General features: G+C 40.1%; 1 protein-coding gene across 13 annotated transcripts in view; it reads right to left on the reverse strand.

The window, feature by feature from the left end:
* The window catches only part of sox5 (SRY-box transcription factor 5), a 249,484-nt gene extending 242,390 nt beyond the window's left edge, over positions 1-7,094 (reverse strand). For 4 of the 13 annotated variants that reach the window (XM_076875575.1, XM_012919844.5, XM_076875576.1 and 1 more), the window contains exons 1-2: positions 7,035-7,092; positions 6,048-6,273 (exon numbers count right to left, since the gene is read on the reverse strand). The gene's annotated coding sequence lies outside the window, so the exon portion shown is untranslated. Of the gene's footprint in view, positions 1-6,047; positions 6,274-6,989; positions 7,006-7,034 lie in introns of those variants that run through there. The other 9 variants (XM_023152215.3, XM_076875569.1, XM_076875579.1 and 6 more) reach the window with 8 other exon arrangements.
* Positions 7,095-26,223: the final 19,129 nt, after the last annotated feature.

Here is a 26,223-nt window from a genome sequence, read left to right on the forward strand (position 1 = left end):
TCTTGCCAATTCCTTTCTGTGTCCCGCTCATGTATTGACCCATGTGCCTGTTCATCTTAGCCGATATGATGCCTGACAGGAGCTTCCATGTAGTACTGAGGCAGGTTATTGGTCGGTAGTTGGAGGGGACCGGTCCCTTCTTGGGGTCCTTGGGGATCAGGACCGTCCGGCCTTCAGTTAGCCATTCTGGGTGTTTTTTATATATATATATATATATATGTGTGTGTATGTGTGTGTGTGTGTATATATATATATATATATATATATATATATATATATATATATATATATATATATATATATATATATATATATATATATATATATATATATATATATATATATATATATATATATATATATATATAAAAACAACAAAAAAAACAAAAAAACAAAACACAACGCCCCCCCAGTCCCACACAGATCAACACAACCATCAAACATATTAGAGGAATATAACAGTAACAAAAGTAGATTTAAACAGGCAATACCTCTAGACTAGCAAAATAAGAGATAAAGGGTTGCCACTTGTGAAAAAATTTGGCTGTGCAACCTCTCAACGTATATTTAATTTTTTCAAGTTTTAAAAAAAACATGACATCTTTAAGCCACCGGGAAATAGTAGGATACTTAGCAGACTTCCAATGCAACAATATTAGACGTCTCGCTAATAGGGATGTGAAGGCTATAATATCCCTTTGTGTGGAATCAAGTGTAATGTTTCTGTAAATTCTGTGAATCTTGAGCAACTGGACTTGCATGAAGTGTTTTCAGCTGGGCGTCGTGTAACCGGAGTCGAGTGTTTTGACCAACGCATGAAACTATACATTTTTAAGCATAAGTTGTAACGGCTGCCGTTTTCTTTGTGAGGATTTATTACACGGCGTGCTGCGGGGAAAAGCCTGTTCTAACGTTTGAGTCTAAGCTTTATTTGGAGCACATTGTAGCATCCCTGGCTGAATGATGGTCTCTTATACTGATGCTTCACAGAGGTTTTATTGGAAATGTCTTTATTGAAACATTCAGTGAAGACACCGTAAGAGCTAGGAGCAAAACAAAACCAGCAATATTAATACCATAACATCAAAGGAAACAAATTTCTCCTGCTCACATATAGCATATACATCAAATTTACATCACTCAATTCATTATATCACCTCACTAACTTACAACTACACATAAAGGTCAAGGTCAAGGTTAACAATATAAACTCTATTAAACGACATTTTGATTGCATGTAACTTATTCCGTTAAAGGAAACATTAACAACCCTTGTGCCACTGTCAGCCAGGTACTAATTGGCAAAGTAAACGTACATATTTTTCACTTTAAGGCATACCATTTACCATATCCTAAAAGAAGCGTTAATGACAGCCCTTTAACGGTTTTGTGCCAGTTTCCTGTTTCAAAATAAAAGCATGGATTTCAAAATAAAACCGAAGTGCCTTTCAAACAAACATAAAAAATATTTACCAAATTTAAAGGTCATTTACACACGTGACGGCTCTTTTTTTGTATCACATCCATAAACTCTCTCCATACTCTTTCACGTGATTCTTACGTAGGCGGTAGAAAAGGTTTCCCGTGTTTGATTCTGAGGTAGGGACCAGTTTCCTCCAAAATTTGCATAGTACAGTTTTCTGATCGGTGTCAGACTTTTCATAACCAAACCATGTCCATGCTACAGAGGTAGCCCCATGTTCGGGAGCAAGGTCCTCAATTTGTTTTGACTGGCCTGTTTGTCATTATTTCAGTTTATTTTGAAAAATCTCAACAGGATCTTCAGCTTTATTGTGAAAGGCTTATGTGGAAACTAAACAAGCGGACGGCGGAGCCACTAGTTGTGTTTACCATCGTTGTTGCTAACGACAAAGAGTAAAAACAGTTGCTTATTCGTCTGTAGTGTGGTTATTATAAATATAAGAGAAAAAGAGAACTTCAAGAAATTAATATACCCACTACAGTGACCATCAAAAAAAAAAAAAAATATTGCCGTAAACAGTTTATTTTGCGACACCACAAAACAAACGATAGCATAATATAAAACGATAGACGTTTTCATATCGTCATCCGATATATATCGTTATATCGAACAGCCCTACCTTCAAACAACCTTCAACCTGACATGGATCAGACAGTGACTGTCCCTATTTGTACAATTCATCATAAAAACCACCCAGTACTGGGCAGGGCTGGGAGGCAGTGATGCTCAGATTTTTATGTACTATCAAATTGAAGTTCATTAAACTTTCATTGCATGTGTTTATTATTTTCATTTTGGCCAAATTTATAAATTGGCTAAAGTGATGTTTAGGGAAATAAGATGCATTTCACAAACCCCATTAACCACATTTGTGGATTATAAACTTAAACTAACCAAATTTTTTATTGTATTCTCCAAACTGATAATAGCACAAGCATTTAAGAACTACAAAGTGCAATTACTGCACAGCCATATCTCTCAGTGAGCTAAAAATATGGACAGTCATTCAAAGATAACACACTTACTGGAAGTTACTTGGAAGGTGTTTAATGAATAATTACTGTAACCAAACAAAGCTCCACTTCAAATGCCTGCTGTCTGTTCCAATTTACACTCAGCTGTTATATTTCATTAGTCTACAAGTCACACAAACATACTCTGATAGCGAAAGAAGAGAGGGATATGCTCCAGCAAGTCACCACATGTTGGGGGATTTGTTTACAGCTTCCTGTCTTGTACGAGATCAACACCCCGTTAAATCAGTGACACTCAAACGTGCAGCTTCTTCACCTGAGCCCTAACCTCATATGCGTGTGCACAAACATCCGTGTGTGCGTGTGTGTGAGAGAGAAAGAGCGGGACCATGACCGAGGGAGAAAGAGCACCTCATCAGTCGCATTGGGAAAATACCATTCAGAGACTGACAGATGTCTCTCTCCGTCTGACTCTTACCTGCATCTAACAATGTGTCTCGCTCCGTGGGCCTGGGGACATGCATACACCCACTTTGACACACATGCACAACAATGTAACAAACAAACTCAGTGTGCCTGTCTGTGCGTGTGTGTGTATTTCTGTGTACAGTACATGTTTGTGTTTTCATCACTGTCTAAAACAGAGCGGAAACCAATCCCTGATGCTACGGACAGATAACAATATCCACCGCTGCCAAGCTCCCACAATAACAACTGGGAGCGCAGCAGCAACTGATACTGTAGGACTGTAAATAGCAGACGCACTTCACATTCGGTGCAGATACAGTATCACTCAGCAATGACTGCAATTGGTTGTTCAAATAAAACAAGCACAGAGGGTGCAGGGAACTCTGAATACAGAATAGCACAGAAAAGAATAGCCTAATAATAAAATCCACAGCTCTGATGGCAATATGTCAGAAATAAAAATACAGCTGCTTTATCCGTCATTTGTCATGTACTATAGATGATGAAGTCAGATCTTGCTAATGGAGAAAAATGGTTTTACCTCAGTAATCTTTAGTAGCTCAGTTATACTAATAGTGTCAGACGAGACTGGATGGTAAAAGAATGAGCTTTGCAGTCTGCTTTAGAAGTAAAAACGTAGATCACACAGAAGCACAATCCCTGAACCAACAGAACACTGTTTTATGGCAGAATCTCTTTACACCTGAGCAGCTTTGACTTTTACCGCCTCTCATTCTTTAAGTCTCTTAAAGAACGACGGATAGGGGAAGATGCTGACCCTAAAATTACACAGTCACTGACACAGCACCACATGCAATAAAGGGAGGCTTTACCCTGCAGGATGCCGAGGCAAGTAAGGCACAGATAAAGTGCAAACAAATAACAAAAGCTACATCTCAGACCTCATTTAATATGTTATATGTTAAAGTTCATGACAACATATTTAGAAAAAGACTGAACAAGTACAGCTTGTTTGGAAGGGTTGCCAGGGGAAAGCCTTGTCCCTCTAAAAATAACACGGCAGCACCACTTAGGTTTGGAAAGTTGCATCTGACCAAACCACAAGAGCTCTGGAAAGATCGCTCTGGACCAAGGTGGAGATGTTTACCCATTAAGCAAAGCAATTCACAGCAAATCAGCACAAACACTTCGTACCAACATCAAGCATGGTGGTAGTGGGGTGATGATTTGGACTTAGGCACCTTGCAGTCAGTGAATCAAACTCCTCTAATGGTGTTAGTGAAGTATTGTAGGAGTGATGTAACTCTTTGGAGGTAAAATTACAAAACAATGCAGACACATACACATGAAAGTTAGGTGTACCACAACTCATTTTCACAGGGATTTATTATTTATCCAAAAAACTATTTTGCTTGTTATTGGCTTAAGTGAGAGTGGTAAAAGGTCGCGTAACCTGAGGTTGCTACTGATGGTCAGGGTTTTAATCTGAACATAAAATTTCCACCGATCTTCATCTGCTTATCCCATTCAGAGTTGTGGAGGCCTGGAGCCTATCCAAACTGTCATAGGGTGAAAAGAGGCATACAGCCTGGACAAGTCACCAATCGATCGTAAGGCTAATGCACAGAGACAGACAACCATTCATGTGACAAATTTAGAATCACCTCATCCATGTGTTTGGACTGTGGGAGTATCCGGTGAGAACTTACGCAGACCCATGGAGAGCATGCAAATTCCCCACAGAGCGGCCCCAAGCAGGATTTGAGCCCAGGACCTTCTTGCTGTGAAACAACACTAAAAACCAGCCAAAACTAGAAAGCCAAGCTATCTCACTGTGATTAAGACAATTTTAATACTGAATAAAGATGCCCCTCAATCACTGTCTTGTAGATAATCGTGTTACTATAATTGTCCTAATTTGAAAGCTTTGACATTAGCACAAGTCCTGTTCTAAACTATTTTCCCTGCTGCCCTTCATTCTGTAAGCCTATGGAGTTTGATTAAAGCCATTAAAGTGGATGCATAATTTAGACGAACATGGCAACCAAACCAAATGACAAACTCAGCTAATTCTGTTATAGCAAAATTACTGATAGCATCTTCTCTGATGTGGACATCGGGTCAGCTGGAGGCGCAGTCGAAGATTGCAGCGGTCCCAGATCAGATGTACACACTGGAACTCTTTCCCATGTTGCTTGTCTGTGTTTATTGTGTTATGGTGTGTTGATATCTGTGCATTCCTGTATTATCCTTTTGTGTTACACATTTCGATGTTTCTTTTTCCTCGCTACCTAGCCTGACCTGTCTCCCCAATGTGATGTTTGTGTATTGTATGTACGGTCGGCAAGGTCTGTCATCTCTGTTGTGGGCAAAAGACCTGCAACTGACAAATAAAACACATCTCATCTCTCATCTCATTTCTAGGAAATGAGAAGCAGCCATAAAAAAAGTAAAATAAACCCAAAATATTCTGATGAAAACCTTGAACAGTTACAGATGCAACTGAAGCTGATTCCCTGCAAATGCAGAACGGTTTTCTTTGTTCACCAAAGAAAAACACAAATGTGCACCTCATGCACGTGTAATTTTCTAAATCCAGTATAAGCACAGTCCTTTAAAAAAAGTTTTCCACATGCTTGCTAATAGATACTTAAGAGATCCAGTTAATCCCACACAGACCCACAGTGTCAACAAAAACAAAAGCCACGGGCAAAATGTAAGTATCTATAGAAACATTACAGCATTAGAGAACTACCGCTCTCTCTCCTCAGCTCGTCCACCATCCCTCTCCTGCTTTTTGAGAGGCAGGGCGGTGATTGGCGGAAAAAAGCCTCCCTCAATCCAATCCCTAATCCCCAGCAGGCTTTTAAAACATATGACTGGAGGAGGACCAGCGGCGGCTCTCTCACGCTGTCCTCTTCCAAGCGATATTTTCTCTGTGCTATAGCTGCAACAGAAGCAGCCGTCACAGAAGAAGCGAAGAGAAGCTGTGCGGTGGGGGTTTAAAAATTTAAAAAGGTGCTCATCCACGACCGTGTACCCTGTTCTGCATGCTCTGAGTCTTGGAGAGCAAAGTCGCACTGCCAGGCTGCCCTTGTTGCCTTCGCTTCTGCAACTTTGACTGCATGGTGGGAGGTATCCCTAGCTCTTTAACGACTTACCGGATGCTGCGCTGCTGAGGAGCCCGTCTTTCCTGTGACTCCCGTTCTCCACTGGTCTCTCTCACTGAAAGACAGGGAGGTGATGGAGGTCGGTAGAGGGGGAAGACTGCCGCCGCTGCTGCTGCTGGTGATGGTGGTTTGGGTGCTCACATTGATTTGTGTCACTTCTCTGTCTCTCTCTCCCTCTTGCCACACCACCTCTTTTCCACTCTCTCTCTTCACTTCACTTCACTTCACATTACACACACATGCATGCACACATACAGGACAAGATTTGGGCAAATTACACAAAGCTGAGACACTAAGGGCAGGAGAAGTCAATTTGTTTCCTCTTCACAATAGCTACTCCTCAAGTCAAGACATTTCTCTTACCAAGAACAAACTATTAAAAGTCTACAACTGATGTGTAACCAGAAGGTAAAATCTAAAACACATGAGGTAAAATCTGACCTGAAGCTGTAGACTGTCAAGAGGAATAACTTTGAATGTGCCACTATCATAAGTTGTAAAACACTTCAAAACCACAAGCTTTATATTCCATCTGCCTTAGAACCAGGTTTCTGCCAACTACAGTAAGTAGGCTCCTTTGAATGACTACCAGGCTAGCAAATAATACCAATTTTAAATGCTGCCTTGTAGTAGGTGGGTTTACTCAAAAAAAAAAAAACCCAGACGTGTAATGTAAAATCCTCAGTGTCACCTGCCCTGCACTAAACTGCGAGGGAGAAACCACACCTTGAGCCGGAATAGTTGCAGTCAGTCATTTAAATGATTTGGTGACGTTTACATTTAGCCCGAGGCTAAACTTTGGCCTACAATGAAAGCAAGCTAGTCCAAAACTGGGATATTTTCGCTTAAAGGCAGTTGTGGCTACTATTTCTTTTTTTAGTACGTCTACTGCTATCGAAGTATAATGGTTAACTTTCAGAATAAAACACTCACCCTTCGGCTGCAGAAAAACAAGAAAAGAAACTTTTTTTCACACACCTGTTAAGCTCGCGAGGACCTTGACTAAACTGTCTAATTTGCATACATCGCAGTGCCCCCCTCCTTCTTCCCCATTGGTCCACACCGCTCTTTCGTAGTTCACTCATTGGCTGATTTAATTCAGATTTTTCATTTTTAAAAATGACATCGCATACTTAATTTAACTTGAACTTGAACATTGGAAACTAAGTAAATTTGGCAGGTGGTAAATATTGGGGGTTTTCTTATATGTTACGTAGCCTTTTTTATGTGGTGCCGAAATTAATTAAAAACTGGTCCTCATCCAGACTGCGAAAATTCACATGAAGGCCAGAAAAAGGACTCAAAAAGTGGAGAAACGTTTGGCACATGGTTTGTGAAGTAGAAGCCAGACAGAAAAATATATCAGATGAAAATAGGCCATGTTTTTGCCTAGATAACCTGTTTGATAAGACAATGGTCTTTGGTTGGAACCATTAGTTCATGTCAATGAAATTGGGACAACTTGTGCATTTATTAGTAGAACCCTGACTTTGATAACTTGTGAAATAAAGCTAATTATTTGTCATACAGTACTGTGTAAAAGTCTCAAGGCAACCTTTATTTCTTCATATTTTGTTTGCAAAGTACCTTCTTGTAAGATTTTTTTTAATGCTCTTGAGCAATATTTCTCAAGGAATTTTGAAGGATTTTCAAAGTTTTCCTTTGGACTCATTTTAGATAATTTAGCAAATAGCCAATTTTAAATAGCATCTGTAGACACTTTGTTGCTAGTAGTTTGTTGCAAAAACACATAATTTGTACCAATTTCTTTAGCTGAATCTATGAAAAATACCAAAGATAAGACAATTCGACAGGCATGTGTTTGTGCACCAACATTGTGATTCCCAAATGCATTGAGGGAAAATTTGGCATATATTGGCAGGTTGTCCTTTTAACGCAATTGAGGACACTACATGCGTTCACCATTCAAAGAAGAGCTTTAAATGTTCCTCAGCCTGGAGAACTAATTCTAAAGACCGCGTAAAGAAATTACAAGAAAGCCTGCTAAGGTGATAATACCAAATACTGAATTTCAAACTCATTATAATTGTACAAACTATGGTTAGGGCTTAAAAACTGTATTTTATCTAAGTTTGCACATGTTTCAATCAATCAGTGGATATTGATCACATACTGTGATTTTATTTCACAAAATGACAGCATGAAAACACCCCATGAAGATTCCATATGGGTTCACACTGCTCCCTTTCCTGAAAATCATCAGAAAACATTCAAATAAGAAGAGACTCATGACAAATGCACAAATGGACAAGTCTGATTTAATGTTTGAGCCACAACGTTTTGTGCTATTGTTCAACACTCAGCCAAAATTGTAAAAACAAAATGCCAATAACTATAACAATAAATGCATGCTGGGCACAAGTCAAAATTATTCTGCAGCTTTCTAACAGAGTTAGACCACATTTGTGATGCTACATTAACAACTGCATAAGCCGTTAAGTACAATTTTCCTGGATGTTAAAAATCTTGGCACCCACCAGAGAGCTAATGACCATTCACCAAAGGAGAATCACCAGTACTGTGATACAAATATTGCCATTTTTTAGATGTTGAAAACAATTGTGTATAGCCATAAACAACAGGCAAATGTGCTGACTTACATCAGGTAAATTAACACAGACTTGTTTAAACAATATGCATAGCCAGTTGTGCTTAATTCATTTTTACTGATACGCCACCAAATCACAACAAAAATCACTTTAAGGCACTTTATATTCTAAGGCAAAGGCCCTACAATAATAAAGAGAAAATCCAAACAATCAAATAACCTCCTATTAGCAAGCACTCAATGACAGTGGGAAGGAAAAACGTCCTTTTAACAGGAAGAAAACTCTGGCAGAAGCAGTTTCAGGGAAGGGCGCCGATCTGCAATGGCCTGTTGGGGGCTAAAGCACATAATAACTTCCTAAAGACCCATTCTAAGCCAGGAAAAACCCTGCTGTTCTTTTAAAATAGCGCCTTAAGGCAGCTGTTCCTGGGATTTGGCTCTATATATAAATAAAATTGAATTGTACTGAATAAAAAACAAAAAACTTCTTTTGAGTAGTTTGGCCCATTTATCTCTTTGTTTATTTTTCTCCAGGAGTGCTTCTGATTGATGTAGGGTCTTTTCTCAATGATGTTTTACTAAGTCGCCCAATCAAAGAACAATATGTAGGCAATGGCATCCCCCTGCTGATACTGACTGAGCTGGGAGCTGCTCAAGACTGGGCACCACAACCAAACAGGCATCAGACACAGGACCTCTTAACCAGGAAGGTAAGCAATGACCGAGCTGTAGCTCAGAGCAAGAAGGTGGAGCCAGCGATAAATAGTCAGTCTTGCCCTGGAGTCTGAGTGAGCAAGGTGCTCACTTGTCATTCACAAATACAGATCAAAATAGGCGGGGGGTGGGGGAGTGGGAAACATCATTTTCAGGTTCTGAAGAAAATTTACTCACACTCAGTGGTTTAAATCACATATTCTTTGCCATTGTCAGACCTCAGCCACTGTACATATATAAGAGGTTTCAGGCTATTTTGCACCATTAAAACATGAGTGAGCGGGTATCCTGTGAAAGAATGCCTTTCTCTGCAAATGCACAGCACAGGAAGGACAGGCTGTACAGTACTCATTAAGTCTCTTGAAGTCTTTAACGGTGCTACCAGCCTGCAGCAAAAATCCATTCATAAATTTTCTTCACTCATTTTTGTTAAATCGATAGTACTGCCACGCTGGAATATTCTTCATCCGGACAAACAATTGTGATGTAAGTTGTTGTTATTGATTTAATCATTAAAAGGATCCAAAAATATATACTTTTTTTCTTAAACATATTTTTGGGATGCAGAGACTTGGAAAAGCTTGGTGATATCATGGTGGAGAGGACCGATCAATAGACACTTTCTGTTGTTTTCTCCTTTATTTGCCAGCCATCTGTAGCTCCCAGATAAGCTTCCCTGTCTTGCACTTAGTAACAGCATATTTTATAAAATATGTTAACATTAAAGCATTTCACATTGATTAGTGGGCACTACTTTTTCCTTTGTGATGGTCACCAGCTGCAAATTGTCTTTTTGCCAAGCTTCTTATTTGCTATCGCATCGCTGTTTGACTCAACCAAAATGATTCACCCTAAATCACTGTTACCTCGCTCTCCATCCATGTATGCTTAGTTGTTTCTAATGTGCGTCCCGCTGCCCACTGTACCTTGTAAATGCCACAGTATGCCTTTGCAGAGGAGAAAGAGGGCTCAGGGGCAATCAGCAGAAGCGTGGGGGCAGAGCGGATGCGCTTCAAAGGCTGTCAAAACTATATTATATGGTTGATCCCTGTCCAATTCACTTTCACAGTTCAATAGCTGCTGTATGTTAAAGCTGAAAAACAAAGACAATCATTGGTGTCTCATCATTTTAAAGTTAGTGCACAAGAGGCTTTTTCTGTGTGTGTTAGAGAGGAGGTTGGGGAGGCGGTCAAACAAGGGAAAGTCTCAGCAGAGTGACCGCATAGGTCAGGTTTGACACACTTTATTATTCATTCACTGTCTGTCCTCAGCTGTGCTTAGCTCATCAGTGTGTGCGCACACACACACGCACACAGAGTTTCCCCTAGGTGCGGCTTTTACTGCACATATGCGCCTGGACGATGCACAAATGTCAAGAGCAATAACTGGGATGTCACTCCAAATTCACTCTCCTCTCTTCAGTGTTTAGCAGCTAGGTAACTCAGGGATCTGTCTTTCTCTCCGTCTCTCTCTCCCATGGTGTGAGTGTGTTTCTACATATGTGTGAGTGTGCCTGCGTGTGCCCTAACGTCTCAAGGTCTATGATGTTTTTGTTTATTCATTTCAGTTCAATTTACCTTCAGGTGCTTCAGGATGACTGCTAAATTATCAATATTATTACAGTATAAACATATAATCATTTCTCTATTTTAAAGATCCCTCGTATCTTTAATATCACACCTGGAAATTTTAACCACCATCATCCTGCAACTCTTTGTCTTCTTAATTTACTACAAGGTGAAAACTGAGATATATTTACTAAGAAAATAGCGCCTCCATTCCTGGAAGATTCCTGGGAACTCGTGGGTGTAGAGCAGGAAGGTCCAACACTTTATTTTAAAACAGTTTATTTGTTCTGTAAGCGTTGATATGATCCTTAAACACCACACCTCTTAGTATTTGTGGGTCAAATTTCCATGTACTCTGATGAATTTAGTTTTTATATTTGTTCTTTACTCTTTGTTTTAATCTTATGACATACTATCAGATTCTCCTGTGACCTAATGCGATCTGATATTACGCTGTCTGTTGACTTACACAGTCTGCATGCCAGCTTTCCTTCTTGTCTTCAATATAGTTGCTCTTTTTCAGTCTTACTGACTAAAGCTCACATGCATTCATACGTTCTTTACACTAAACTCCTGTACAGTGCTTTTCCTCTCACATTCACTCATATGGCAGTGCTGTCTGCACTGGCTGTGTTGCTTTCACGCTGTAGTATGTTTAACCTCTTCATATTTTTCTAAAATTATAGTTCTCTTCCTTTGTTTGATCAGCCAGTCTTCTGCCAGGACTTATCCACGTTCGTGATTGGTCAGATGGTGCCAGCAGCAACCTTTTCATGTGAACACACTCATAATTAAATTAGGAAACCCTACGTTAATTTGACAAGTTGGTAACCAGCTTCATGTGACTGCTTATCGTCAGTGCTGATGTTAGGGTTAGTGAATTCACTTAACAGAAATATACCCCTAGCATGCTGAACTTACTTCATAGTGCAGGCCTCTTGCTACCTGTATTAGCTGGGATAGTCCCAGTACCCACCTTCCTGCAGCCCCATACTGGATTAAGTGTTTTAGAAAATTAAAGGATGGAAATCGCTGCATAAGCTAAGAAATAGTTCCGAAAGCAACAGTTGCATTCACAGACACTGTCACCTTCTCTGTAGCATGACCTGGCATAAAGTGGAAAAATGTCTAAAAATATCACAAATGCGATGGCATACATTGCATAGGGAACTTTTACATTTGTGAAGGTACCAATGCCTTATATACAGGTTTCTGAGCAATGCATGCTATCATCCAATGCTTTCAAGAAGTCATTACTTATTTCAGCAAGACAATGCTAAAACAACTTTTGGAGGTATTCCAACAGCACGGCTCAGAGTTGGGAAGACTAGCAGCTGTCCAGACCTGCCACCGACTGACACTTTAACATATAACGTAATAAAACTCTTCCAGCTGAACTTCCATATAAAATAGGAATGGGAAAATATTTTGCTTTAAAACCTGGCTGCTGATGCAAATACTTACAAACACATACAGAGCGCTGTTAAAAGAAGCTGTGATGACACGGCCCCTTTTTCAAAAGTATGCTACCGGCATAAAATTCAAAAAGAGCAAATAATTAATTTTATAATTTTCATTAGAATTAAGGCTTTAAGTAACGTGAAAATCATTTTTGTAATTGTATTTGACATTGCATTTGACCTTTGGGAAAATTGGAGAAATTATTAAATCCCTCGGCACGAACAACGATCTTTTCCAAGCTGCAAAATAATAATAACAATAATAATAATAATACCCTTCAGCATAGCTGTATGATGAAAACCCAAATGAAGGCGCAGTCAGGAACCTAGACCAAATCAGAATTTAAAGCATGTGACCGGTATTTCATAGGTCTGCAGTTTACAACATGTCGAAGGAGTAATATTAGTTGGAGTTTTGATAGCTTCCCCCAGCTGAAATGTACATATTTAACATGTTTAACTGAATGAACTGTTTATGTAAACTTTCGCTTTTTGACTGACTTTTTGTGGTAAGGCTGACGGGATAGCTGTTCTTAAAGGATACAAACTGAAAACCTTTCTCTTTGTCTAGACCTGCATTAATATGTTGCTAATACAACACTGTAAGAGCCTCCTTGTTTAGGTTTAAAAGGAAACGTTGCCACAATCGGTATTGTTTTTTGTTTTTTTTTTACTTCAAACTGGGCACCAGAATTACCCTAATTTGTTTAAAGCTGTTCCCAATCAAGATCATGTGCAGCCCTCTCCCTGCCTCTCTCTCTCTCACTTTCTTGCATGTACAGTCGGTTCATGAATGTTCTCATTTGTTTTTTGTGTCAGCCCATTATGAACATTACATTTAATGCTTAACATCTTATAATCAATTTCCTCTCTTTTAAGAGCACAAAGCTGTCTTTGACCTCTCAGCCATTCCCACTGGTTCCTTTGAAGATTGTCAAGATTTCTGTGATGCCATATAACTTCTATCATCCCATCAAATAAATCTCGAATATTAATTTTGATGTATTTCTTTCCTTACGCACAAAATATAAATTGGAAAAAAAAATGCATAGCATATAACTACTAATTGTATTAGACAGAATAAATACTGTAAAACGTTAGGGGGCAATTCATGATCTTTCCCTGGCAAATACTTGGCCTCAGAAAGAAAGCTTTGATAAAGGTCTTTGATTTTATCAGCAAGTACAAAGGGCGCGCAGACACATATTAATCATGTATCGTTCTTTGCTTTGAGTAGGTTGTAGTACAGCTACCTTCTCAGGATTTGGCAGCTTGTATCAGACCCCTGGGGCCTGAAGCTCAAGTGTCTGGCCAAGAGACGCCCCGCTGGGTCAGTAAGGATGGGTCCGTGCCCCACGCTCCTGCACTACAGAGCAGTCCTATAACCAGCCTTTGAAGACCAAACCAAACCAGTGACATTTGCTGGCGTTTATCATCACAAATCTACTGGTGAAAATCAAACTTGTGCTGACACTTTTTATTCAAGACAGTTTAATAAAACAAAGGAAGAGCGGTCTATCTCTCTCTATCACACACACACACACACACACACACACGTTAAACCTTGAAAAACTTCTGAGCAGAGAATACAACTCGAGCCGTTTGTGGATAAAGTGGAATTACAGTATGCGAAGTTGCTGCAGAGATAATGTAGTCTCGCTGTTTTGTATTCTTCTCTCTACATGTACCGCAATAAGGCAGACTATAAAAAAAGCAGCACTTAAACACACAAAGTGCAAATACATATAAAAACTGTCACATTCTACTTACTTTACTAAGACTCTCTGCAATTATTGAAGTCTGTTTTGGGCAAACTTAAAAAGCAAAAAGCAAAAATTATAACACTGGTAAGTAAAACAATTAAATCAAATCAAACATTCAGCTCCTTTTTTTTTTTTACATGTATGTGTCTGAACTCTTCTTTTCCTATTTAGCCCGAATGCCAAGAATGTTTCACACAGAGCAGAGATCATTTTGTGAAACATGTCAATAATCTTACCTCCTGTCAGGCAAAGTATCCCCACAGCTGAGTCCCGCTCACATAGCTCAGGCTCAACCACCCTCTAGTGACTGGAAGCCGGCATTACAATCACACCACAACAATCTGCTCTTCTTAGGAAGTATCCCACCGCCTTTAGCTTACGTTTCTACATGTATAAGCTTTCGCTAGACAAATATATCATGATGTATCTATCCACTGGCCAAGCCTATTCCAAGCCTGAGAAATGACAGAGAAATGCAGGAAGTCGTTGGAACATAAACAAGGCGCAATGGAGGAAGCAAGGGTCAAGGCGGCGCTTCCTGTTCCGAAACCACCACTGTGTGCCTGCAAGCAGACGCCAGGCAGCTGTGACACAAAACTTCTCTTATTAGTGTTATGATCAGATATCCCCCTAAAACTGCTCGCTCTGCATATTCAACTCATCTGAAAAACACATAGTACGATTTAGGGAAGTATATAGTCATTTCCACCATGTGGTTGGACCAACAACTAGTAGGCTACAGTATACAGATTTCTGCAAAACTAAAAATGTTACACTTGTGTGTTTCGGGGGTTTTCAGCATTTGTTTTTGTCATTACTTTGCTACTTTTTTCTTTCATTTTTGATGTCTTACTTTTGCTCACCAGCTCTATAAGTGAACTTATCCATAATATAAAAATAAACAGTCCCTCAGTTACCAGCGCCTTGTATGATGCTTTGATTATTATTTTTATGGCACACTAACCGGAACATTATCCCAGCTTTTCTGGAATTCTGAGCAGTGCAAATAGTTTTATTCTGACTAAGAAACTGATGACACAGTTTCAAAGTATCTGATGTAAAAAAAAAAACCCCAACAACAACCTTACAGTTAATTAATCGTGAAGGTTTAAGTTGTGGTTAGACATTTATTGCATAGCTCCTGCTTCACTCCACAACATTGCATTGTTACATAAATTTCCAGTAAACAACCTAACATTTAACCTTGCGTAGCCTCAGTTTCAACTGCAATGTTAGGACTAACATTGGGAAAAGTATGTTTTTAATTTAATGTAACAATACTAGACAACAGATTCAGATATCAGATTTTTTTTGTGGTGTGGTGGGGTTTGTTCACCTACAATCATTGTGCTGCTGCCAGCTTTGATTTCCTGTGCTTTTTTTCTGTGTTTAATTAGTACTTTTCCCCCTTTTTTTTCTTTTTTGCAAATGAATACAACCAGAAACCTGTTCAAAGTCATTTGGGGGTTATGAAAACCTCCATTGTCAGATGTCCAGTCTGGATTAGATTCATTTGCCGGCCAGACAAAACAGCAGCATCTGGCCAGCATTATTATAGCATATCATAATGAATTCGTAATCTGGTATTATTTAAGCATTTGGTATTATTCTCAAACTCAATTACAGTAATAGTAGCATAATGATTTCAAAGGGTTTACATTTTGGGTGGCAGACAGGATGTGACCTATCTCGTTCTCATTCTCACACACAGACAGATTACCTCAAAAACACAGGAAAATCACCTCGGTTTCCATTTTGGTTATTACATGCTACGCTGAATAACCTTTTTGCAAAATGTGCTCGCTCAGTTTCTCTGTTTCATTCTGCTTTTTCTTTGTGATCGTTCCAGCACTGCAGCCCACAGTATGCCATGGACCATAATGCTTGCTGTATTCCACTCAAATGTCTTATCAACACTTCAGAGAAGACGCAGTGCATCAAAATTTAAGGGGAGACATATGGTATATATGAGAATGATCTCAACAGACTTAGTGTAGTGTATACACAGTAGCATCTGTATCTTAATAGTCTATCAGCAATGGTGAAGGGAGAATGTGAAAGCTCTGAGGGATTTAGGAGAAAGGATATGATTACATTTATGTCCCATCAAGCAGCTTGCTGGATCCAGGGGAATGCCTAATATATGTCTGTATTTGGTCGCCAGCTTACATCTGTCTGCTTATGGATTTATGACTTCCAAACTATTTGGGAAAAAAAGGCGCCTCTCGACAGAGCCAGTGACTAATAACTAAAGCCGACAGGGATGGCAGGCAAACACACGCGCGCGCGCGCGGATAGACGTAACGACAAGGCTCGGCGACAAGGAACAAAAGAGTCGAAATCTGACACATTCCCTCTGACAGAAGGATAAAAGTCATTCGCCCCTCGAGCCATGCTTGCACACACTACACACATGCACAATTTACTTCTTTTTCTGTCACGCAGAGTTTTTGTCACAAACATGCACATAATGTTTCATTTAAAGAGTCCCGTGTATATGCTCAGCCTTTAAAGCATTAACAGTGAGCGTGATTTTTATTTTAGATATCGTTCTCATAAATATACAGAGGTAGATATGAACTTGTGCCACTGCGACTTTAACGGGCGTGTGACAGGGAGGGCAGTCTGGCCTGGTTCATGTTGAATCCAACATACTAACCATGATTTTGTTTTTCCTATAAGGTTGAATTTCAGGAAAACAGCTCTAGGAATAAATGTAGGAGAAGCAAAGAGAGGAGACAAATTAAAGTGAAAACGTTCAAACCGAATGAGGGAATCTTATCACTCTAGTGCTGTGTGGGGGGCATTTTTTGTCTTCTCAAGCTAGACTGATAAACAAGTTGTGTTAATAAGCGCTCTGCCTGGAGGGATTTCTATTAGCAGTTAGGTTGACCTCTTCTGGATGACACTAGAGATGCCCCTGACTGACTGGCCACGGACTGGAACTGGTGACTGGCTGGTTAGCTTCCCGCATGCCCATTGCTTTCATGCACAGCAGCGGTTTGCGTGGAAACTCTTCTTTGTGTGAGTGAAGACACAGAGTTTGCCACAGTCAATCATGGGAAGATCAGCACAAAATGTTTGTGAAAATAAACCTAATCAGACGCTTTAATCACCTTCACCCAGCTGAACATGAACAGAGCTCAGAGCCAGTGATAAGCCAGTAGACTCAGCAGGAGCCTCGGTGTGAGCAAAGGATCAAAGCGGTTGTGAGAAAAATTACGAGTGAAAAATAATAACACGGTTGAAGCCCTGATTTTGTAACATACTGGAAAATGATAGAAGTATATGACATTTGTTTTGTTCTGTAAATCTGTTACACTATCTTTTATTTGATAAGGTAAATTATGTCAGGTAAAGGTGGGTGTTCAGCAGCTCACTTTCAGTTAATTATTTGTAACTCTTTCAAGTCACAAGGGGATGTGGATTTGCTCATTTGTGCACAGTTGGACAACTGATTGCGAAGTCTGGTTTTGGGCAATTGCACTAAATCAAAATGGCAAAGTTGTTCTCAAAACCAAAACACAAGGCCAGCTTTCTCAGTGCAGGTTTTTAAGTTTAAATCTCAAGTTTACATGGATAATGTCAAATGCATCCCGTGTGGTGAGCACTGGAGGCTGAACGGCTTTTGACACCTGGGTAGGAATGGTGATGAACAATTGAGCATTAAGCCGTTAAAATATGAGGGTGGAGACAAATGGAGGCGTCAGCATTGGCAAAAAATTGAAATAATAAACAAGGGAGAATAAGAGGGGAAAATGAAAGAAAGGTGGAAAGGTGAAGAAGATGTGAATGGGTAGTGGGGGGGCGAAGGCAGATTGTGTTTGCGAGAGGCGTTTAATCCCCAGAAGCATCCTGACGGCATCTGCTCCGTACAGATGGGGATGAAGGGATGTTGCAGTACACACATGCATTGTGTCAAAAAGGAAAAAAAGCACTGTTGAATGTTGGAAGCTTTTTTCTAACACCCTCGAGGATCATGCTAAGCATAAGGTAAGGGAACCTGGTTGTGTTTCATAATTTCCCACATTACAAAGACCACTGGAGCTGTGGCATCAGGTGATTAATGAACACAAAGCTCTTTGTTTCTCTCCCTCTCTCTCTAAATATGTTCTCCAGAAACGGTCTATCTATCTCGCGGTACAGCACAGAAGTTGGAATGGCGAGATTGTCTGGGGAAGCAAATGTGCTATATATGGTTCATCCATCCTGTGTGGCAAATGTACATATATGAAAGCGCCATGTGAAATGACTTTACCGTCATCATTTTCTGTTCTTTAAAAATTAAATTCAAAATTCACTGTCAGTTCTTATTTTGTTCTGTATTACATGCACAACAGCCTTAGTTTTTAATATTTTAACATATACTCACTTTTACTCAATGCTTACCCACTTACATTTAATAATATACAGCATAATGATTTTAGGGATTATTAAAGATTGATTCTGATTGCATATATTTACCAGAGGTGGGCAGATCAATCCAAATATTGATTGGTATCAGACTGATACTCATGCAATATGATCGATACTTTAGTTTGTTTCCATAAATTGATGGTTTATCTCATAAGTCATGACATACTGCTTTCACCCACATAACCTGTCGTTTGAAGATAAAAATATTGGTATAGGTAATACCGCCCCATATTTTCTTGGTATCTGGTGGATACCAAACATACCGCTAATACTTAAATGCTTACTGTCTTACTTATTACATATAATTCCCTACTAAATATTTAATTAACACCAAAACTGTAGATCTTCTTTTGGCATTTAATTAAATGAAGGCCGCAGTGCTTCCTGCAGTGGCACTCAACTGGTTGTGTAAACACACACACAGGGATGCTGGGCTTTTGAGATATGCTGGGAAATGAGGAGTCCTGACTCCACTGCAATCAGTGGATTTTGAGTTTAATCTTGGGCCTCTGTTTAACCTAGGGTCTATTAGTATTATATCACGTAAAGCAGGGGTGTCGAACTCCAGGCCTCGAGGGCCGGTGTCCTGCAGGTTTTAGATCTCACACTGGGTCAACACACCTGAACCAAATGATCAGTTCATTACCAGGCCTCTGGAGAACTTCAAGAGATGTTGAGGAGGTCATTTAGCCATTTGAATCAGCTGCGTTGGATCAAGGACACATTTAAAACCTGCAGGACACTGGCCCTCGAGGCCTAGAGTTCGACACCTGTGACGTAAAGGCTCTTAACTCCTGGAAACAAGAGCATGTGTGAAAGATAGTTCTTCAAAAGCCTTTGGTAGAAGTGCAAGCAATTTTAAACTTGAGACTTCCCCGTAAGAATTTGGTAACAAATTTAAACAATGGTGAACAATTTTAGGAAAATACACTTTGAAAGCATCCAAGCTTCTTTTTTGACCCCAGTCTTACGTATTTTACCACTTTTAACCTCATTTGCTGCTTTTTTGTGCTTTTGGCGCCATTACCTTGTTAATCTGTCATCACTGGGTCCATTTAAAGGTGGAGGATTTATTGTCAGCTGAGACACGGAGGTGAGGTCACGGCATATCAGAGTGGCGCAGTTTACGACAATAGCCATTGTTCCTGGGACCAACGGGAAGTGTCTGCATGGGACTTCCTGCTGCAGATAGTGTACCTCTGGAGGGCAGAGAGGTGTATGTTTGCACATGGGTTCATGTGCGTGTCACTCTGATGATGATTATGCCTTTGTTTCAGTAGCTGATGTCATCTCTCCTGTTTTGTCTATGACATGCAAAATTGGGTTCCTTAAGTTATTTTTCGTCTTTGCTGATTCTGGGTAAATTGCCATGCAATGCCGCTTTCATTCTTATTTCAACCTCCAAACTTGCGTAACACCCCCATGCTTTGCACACACACAAAACATTTCGTGTCAAACCGAAGCATCTACATGTCATCTGAAGGGAAAAAGGAATGTATGATATCGGCTGTCCTGATGACAGATATTAGTTTCCAGTGGTGTTGAGAATAAAAAGGCAGGAAGTTGATGTGGATGCGCGTAGACTTCAGAATCGAAAAAGAAAAAAGCAGGTGCAGCATACAAACAGAAAAGAAGGTTTATGTGATTGTGATCTGCTCTATGAGTCCCTTTCACCAGTTAAAATCGCTAAAAAAAAAAAATAACAGAGAATGGCATCACTCTGCTAGAAAAAAAAACTGCGTGCACCCAACAAAATTACCACTTAACTGCTACAATATCACAGCGTTTGATATGTGCCAGCCCAACAATAGGGCCTTCCGAACCTCTTTCTTTCTCACTCTCTCCCCCTCTGAAATTATAGCCACGATCAATTTTGATAATGCAAGGGAGCAGTGGCATTCATTGAAAAAAAGAAAAAGAAAAAAGTAAAATAAAAATAACCATCTTGATTATTTTTTTTCCAGCTGTGTACTTTCTTTGCCTTTCCAAGGTAATGGTAACAATTTTCTCCTTTCAGTCTCACTCGAGGCCTCTTTCTCTTACTCATTGGAGAAATGTGAAGCCGTTGTTGTTTTTTTTCCCCTGTTTTTTTCTGCAATGCTGAAAGCCTTTTGACCCACAAAGTAGGGTTTTGTTGACAGATTGATGCTTTCACACAGTGACATTAGCTGAATCGCCGGTGTTCAGAGGCCCGCGGTGCCACTCTGGAACAAATGCCCTGGAATTTTCCCAAATAATCCCCCTGTGTGCCTGTCTGTGTGTGGTACAGCGCTGATCTCTGAGGAAAATGGAAAGCATCTATCTATATAACTGTCTGTTTGTCAGTCTGTCTGGACTGCCTTTTACTAATAGTTGTCTTTTTCAAAGGGGGTGGAGGGATAGAAGTGCAGTAACCTTTGATGTGAATAAGGGTGGAGAGAGGAAAAGGGGCAGGAGACTTGGGATTTTGCGATGACAGCTAAGGTATTAACACTCGGTGACACTGGTGCAACATGGTATTATGCCCTGACAGCAAACACAGAGGAGGAGAGAGAGTGAAACGGGAGAAAAGAGGAAATGAAAAAGAGAAGGAAAAAAATATAGAGAAGTAGACACCATCCATACATTTACACCCGCATTAGTCAAGGTGTAAATAGCTCCCTGTTACTCTAATTGCCAAGGCTGTGTTTCAGCGTGCACTTACCATCTCCAACAAATGAAATTACACATGCACTCTTCTGCAAAACAGGGACTCCCAGTGCAACTAGAATAGTTTTGGTGAATAGGAATGAACCCCTCTAAGAAATGCTAATTTGGGTTAATGTTAGTGTTTACTCTTAATACATTTTTTCATTTAGCTAAATGGATCAATAACTTGTGATAATTTGGCATTATTTTTCAGCGATGGTGTTACATTAGAATGTTTGATTGTTGTACTGTAATCAGTAAATAGTGTAATTCTTTCCCAAAAGCTACAGTGGGTTTGAATTTGTATAAAGTTGAGGCTTTTTCCACTGACACCATGATATCCTGTTATCCTGCCTTTCTCAACAAAACATCACTAGTGGTTAATTGGCATGGCTTCATACAAACATCTGCATGCTAAACATGTCTTCTGTCATACATGACCTTGTTTCTTACATTGGGAGTGAACATTTTAACTTTCTAGTAAAAACTCTAACCCCTGTGGTAGCAGTTTTTGTTAATCATTTGTAGGGGAATCTTACATATTGCTTCTTTAAACCTGTGTATCTCGCTCCTGGTCATTTTTTGTTGTCATGGTTCTGGACTGGCCACTTTAGTTTAACAGACTAAGATTTAAAGAAAATGTTAAACTCAGTTTGTGTAAGAGTTGGGTTTCTCTGTAAAGTCTTTTAAACATCTATTTTATTATCACCGTATAAGAGTTTTTGGACAAAGGAAGAAGTTTTGAAAGTCAAACGTTTTCTCTTTCCTTCCTGATATCGGGCTAAGAATTGGATGAGCAGAACAGTATGGATGGAAGGGTGAATGGATGGATTTCAGCTGCTTAATATTTCAGGGGATCTTTCGTCATATTTGTAACATTAAAGTGCAATATAATTGTGCAAAGTTTCACAGTCAGGCAGGACAGTTTAGCACGTGGACTTTTCTGCTACAGAGACTTCCTGATGGGAGGAAGTTTTGTTTTTGTTTTTTGTTTTTCTAAGTGCTTTTCTAGCTAACATTCCCACTCCAACAAACATATGAGGAACAACTCTGAGTTCAGTATCTTAAGTATACTTCTGCACACAGACTGGAGATGACCTGAACTACCTATCTCCTGAGGCACAACCACTGAAGATGGCACACCCACAACTCTTTGAAGGTACCTCCACAACACTTCAGTGATATTGAGGTCTGGACTTCGACTGGGCCAGTGCCACACTTTGATTCTTTTCATTTCCAGCCATTCTGTTGTAGATTTGCTGCTGTGCTTGGGATCATTGTCTTGTTTCATGACCCAGCTTGGGCCAAACTTTGGCACGTAGGATGCATCCAAACTTTCTCAGCAACAAAGTGGCATTATCAACTTAGAAAAACAGTTACCCATTTATACATCAGAGCTCAGATGGAGTCATGTCTCTGGCCACCTGACGAATTAGCTGCAACTTTTACTTCGCTTTTAGCTCTATTCTGGTCTCCACAAAGATGAGATTTAAGAAAGAAATTCAGTCTTATTATCTGCTCAATGCTCCACTATGTTACTGCTAACTTGCTGGGCAGGTGGCACACAGTGGGGTTTTTCACTGAGAACAGCTGCGTGTTGTGTCTGGAAACAACACTGACGGTAGGAGAGAAAAGTCAACTGAATACTTAATCACAAAATATTAAATAACCTCTGGAATGCACAAAAAAAAGTTGATCAGTAATCGCAAATGGCATGCCCAATATGTCACTAAACGCATGCCGGTGTTAAAATAGAGTTCTGCCTTTAGCCTTTGATTCTGGCCAGGGCAGGCTGAGTAATGTTGTCTTTGCATACACATACAAGGTATTGTCAAGCCTCGCTTGCATTGGGTCACAGCTGCGGGGAGTTCAGAGGGTCCAAGACCTGCACTGCCAACCCCCCTTTCCCCAAACACACACACACACACACACACACACACACACACACACACACACACACACACACACACACACACACACTGCCTTGTCAAAGGACCCTTTGTGCACTGTTGTTTTTTCAGGAGAAATACCCTCTTTATTCCTCTGGAGGGAATATAAAGCAGTGATCACCTAATCACACACACACTGAGAAACCCGGTGAGCCCCAGCACACACACACACACACATACTAACACGCACACACAAAAATACGTGCGTTCTTCCACTTTCAGAAACACTGCACACACATTTGTAGGCACATGTAAATGATCATACATTCATGCACAGACTGAGGCAAACACACACGAACAATGGGTCATTTATGTCCCTCTCTGCACCCCACATTCAGACTTGGCAGGCGTGTGAGGGCTCTGTTTTTTCAGCGACCTGCAGGAAAAGTTATGTGCTCTTAATTTAAACACCAGGAAACACACCTCTTTCTCTCACACCCACACACACATATACGCTCATTGTTTGAGTATGAAGTGTGGCATACGCAAGCAAAGTCAATAAAGTGACTATTTAAAGACGGTTTGGGGAAAATATACACGGAGAGAAACAGAGTAAACGATGATGGTTCTTAGACACACAATGTGGCAACATTACAGCAGTGTGAAAAAAGTCGTGAACCTCATTTCTTAATAATTTTTTCCTAAGAAAATGGAAAATAGGTGCAGTGATTTATCGAACCATGTCCAAATATAAAAGGAAACAGAGTGTGGGGCTCTTGGGAGGTCAATCCATGACTGATAGTGATCCATCATGGGGGGGTTTTCTCTATTAAGATATGCTTTTCCTGCATTGGCGGTGTGTTTGGGATCATTGTCATGCTGAAAAATGAATCTGTTACTCAAGGTTTGCCACTTCTTTTGTCCTTGTTTTCGCAATTATTCTAAGCCAAGTTTTCCGCAAATAGCTCTTTGGGAATTATGTTGTTGATGCAAAAATACTAATTCGTGAGTGTCAAACTGTGTTACATTTGGGATTTTTTTTTCTTGATGGTTCAAAATGATGTGCAAATGGTGTGTGTTTTTTCAACATGGTGCTAGTTACAAAGTGCAATTTAAAATTGGTTCAACTGTGGTTATTCCTGAGTAAGCTACCATTTTTATGACTGAGTGATCCACTGGTCAGTGTTAAGAGGCTTAATATTACAAAATCTAAAAAAAATTTCTTTAATCATGGTCAGGTAAAAGGACTGGACTGAAAATAGCGGGGGGGGGAAAGCCGATGTCAAGACCTTTAGCAAGCCTGGAGGACTACTGCTCAAGAGCACTTAAAAAAAATCACAAGAAAGTCTGGCTCCTTGGAAGCAAAATATGAAAAAATGAGAGGTGGCTCAATTCTTTTGCACAGTACTGTTTATACAACACAGTCTGTTTGAGGCAATATGCAAAAATAAGGCAGAAGAGGTGCTACATGAATAAAGAAATTCTCTAAAGTAAGATAAGTGTGCATGTGTGTGTGTGTGTGTGTGGTGAGGGGGTACCCGTTGAGTGCCGTGCGCTCCCCTGGGAACACAAGCACAGCTGAGAGTAAATGGCAATTACTGTGTTTAACTGTTTTATCCGCGCTCAGAGGCAACCATACATTGCAGATTCCACAGAACATCATTAAAACACACTTAGATACACGCACACGAGCACTGTGCCACACACACACACACACACACACACACACACACACACACACACACACACACACACTGTCACATCACGTCTGGTGGCTTATTCATGCCTGTCACATCGTCATTTACTCAACCATGATGGAGTGATACAAATACCGGCAGACATATTTCAATATTCTGCTGGAGCAAATTATGATATCTGATTAGCAAATGATGGAAAAGGGCGTCTCACGCACACACAGCAGTAGGCACACGCAGCACAAACACACACACACACATCCAGAGTTCATTGTAAAGCCATGATTTTAAGCTGATGGATAGACTCACCAGTTAAGTATTATAATGTGGTCGTTTACTATACAGTTAGAGAGGAAGTCGGCATGGAACGGCTTATAATATTACATGCAGAAAATGTTGTTTACACTCATATATTAAAGCACATCTATAATCTACAACAACAATTATATATTATAGAGAACAGTGTAGAGAAAAACGGTGTCAGAGAGGATGTAAAGCAGTTTCTTCTTCTGCATTTTAAACCTTTTGGTAAAAAGCATTTACAGTATGCACTCTTCAGCCAGGTCTTGATATTTCTTTGAAAAACCTTTATTTGGTAAACTGACAAACAATACAACAAAATGACTTTAAGTCACCGGGCTGTTTAATCAATAAAGAGCTTTCTCTGTATCAGACATAAATGCACGAGTGTGTTTGTTTTATGTCTTACCTTAATTTAATGCTGTTTACATTTCTACTTCCTACAGTAAAGCAGCTCAGATATGAATTTTGACAGCATAAGAGGAATGCGGAATAAACAGAGAGGAGAGAAAGGTAGCTTCTTTCCACCTTAATGTGAGCTGGCATTTGACAGGGATGTGTCAGACTTGTGTGAGTAATGAGAGAGAATGACTCTGTGTGTGTGTGTGTGTGTGTGTGTGTGTGTGTGTGTGTGTGTGTGTGTGTGTGTGTGTGTGTGTGTGTGTGTGTGTGTGAGGGAGAGAGGACATAATTCGAAGACAGACAGACACTCACTCTATCTGCTGTGGTGGTATGTGCTGTTGCTCCGCAGACAGACAGACAGACAGTTGTTCATTGGCCAGTTGGCTGCCGCGGTCGCTGTGCTTGCACGCCAAGGTGGTCAGCATGAAATGGGTGGCGCTGCATATGTGTGTGTCTGTGTGAGTTGGAGTGTTTGTGTGTGCATGTGTGTGCGTTTCGGTGTGTGTGTGTGACTCACTCCCACCTGCAGGGATACAGAGCAGTGCCAGCCGCCAGGCCTGGAGAACATTACTCACCGTCAGGACCGACGTCTCCATTTGACACACGCGCACATACATACAAAAATATTCAGCGCGCTGCTGAATAATAAGTAGGTGTCCTGCATTCCAAGGCAAAATGTGCCCACCTGCGAAATGAAGTACATACTACACCCACAGTGGCTGGCT

Source organism: Maylandia zebra, linkage group LG17 (assembly GCF_041146795.1).
Source record: "Maylandia zebra isolate NMK-2024a linkage group LG17, Mzebra_GT3a, whole genome shotgun sequence".
NCBI lineage: Eukaryota > Metazoa > Chordata > Actinopteri > Cichliformes > Cichlidae > Maylandia > Maylandia zebra.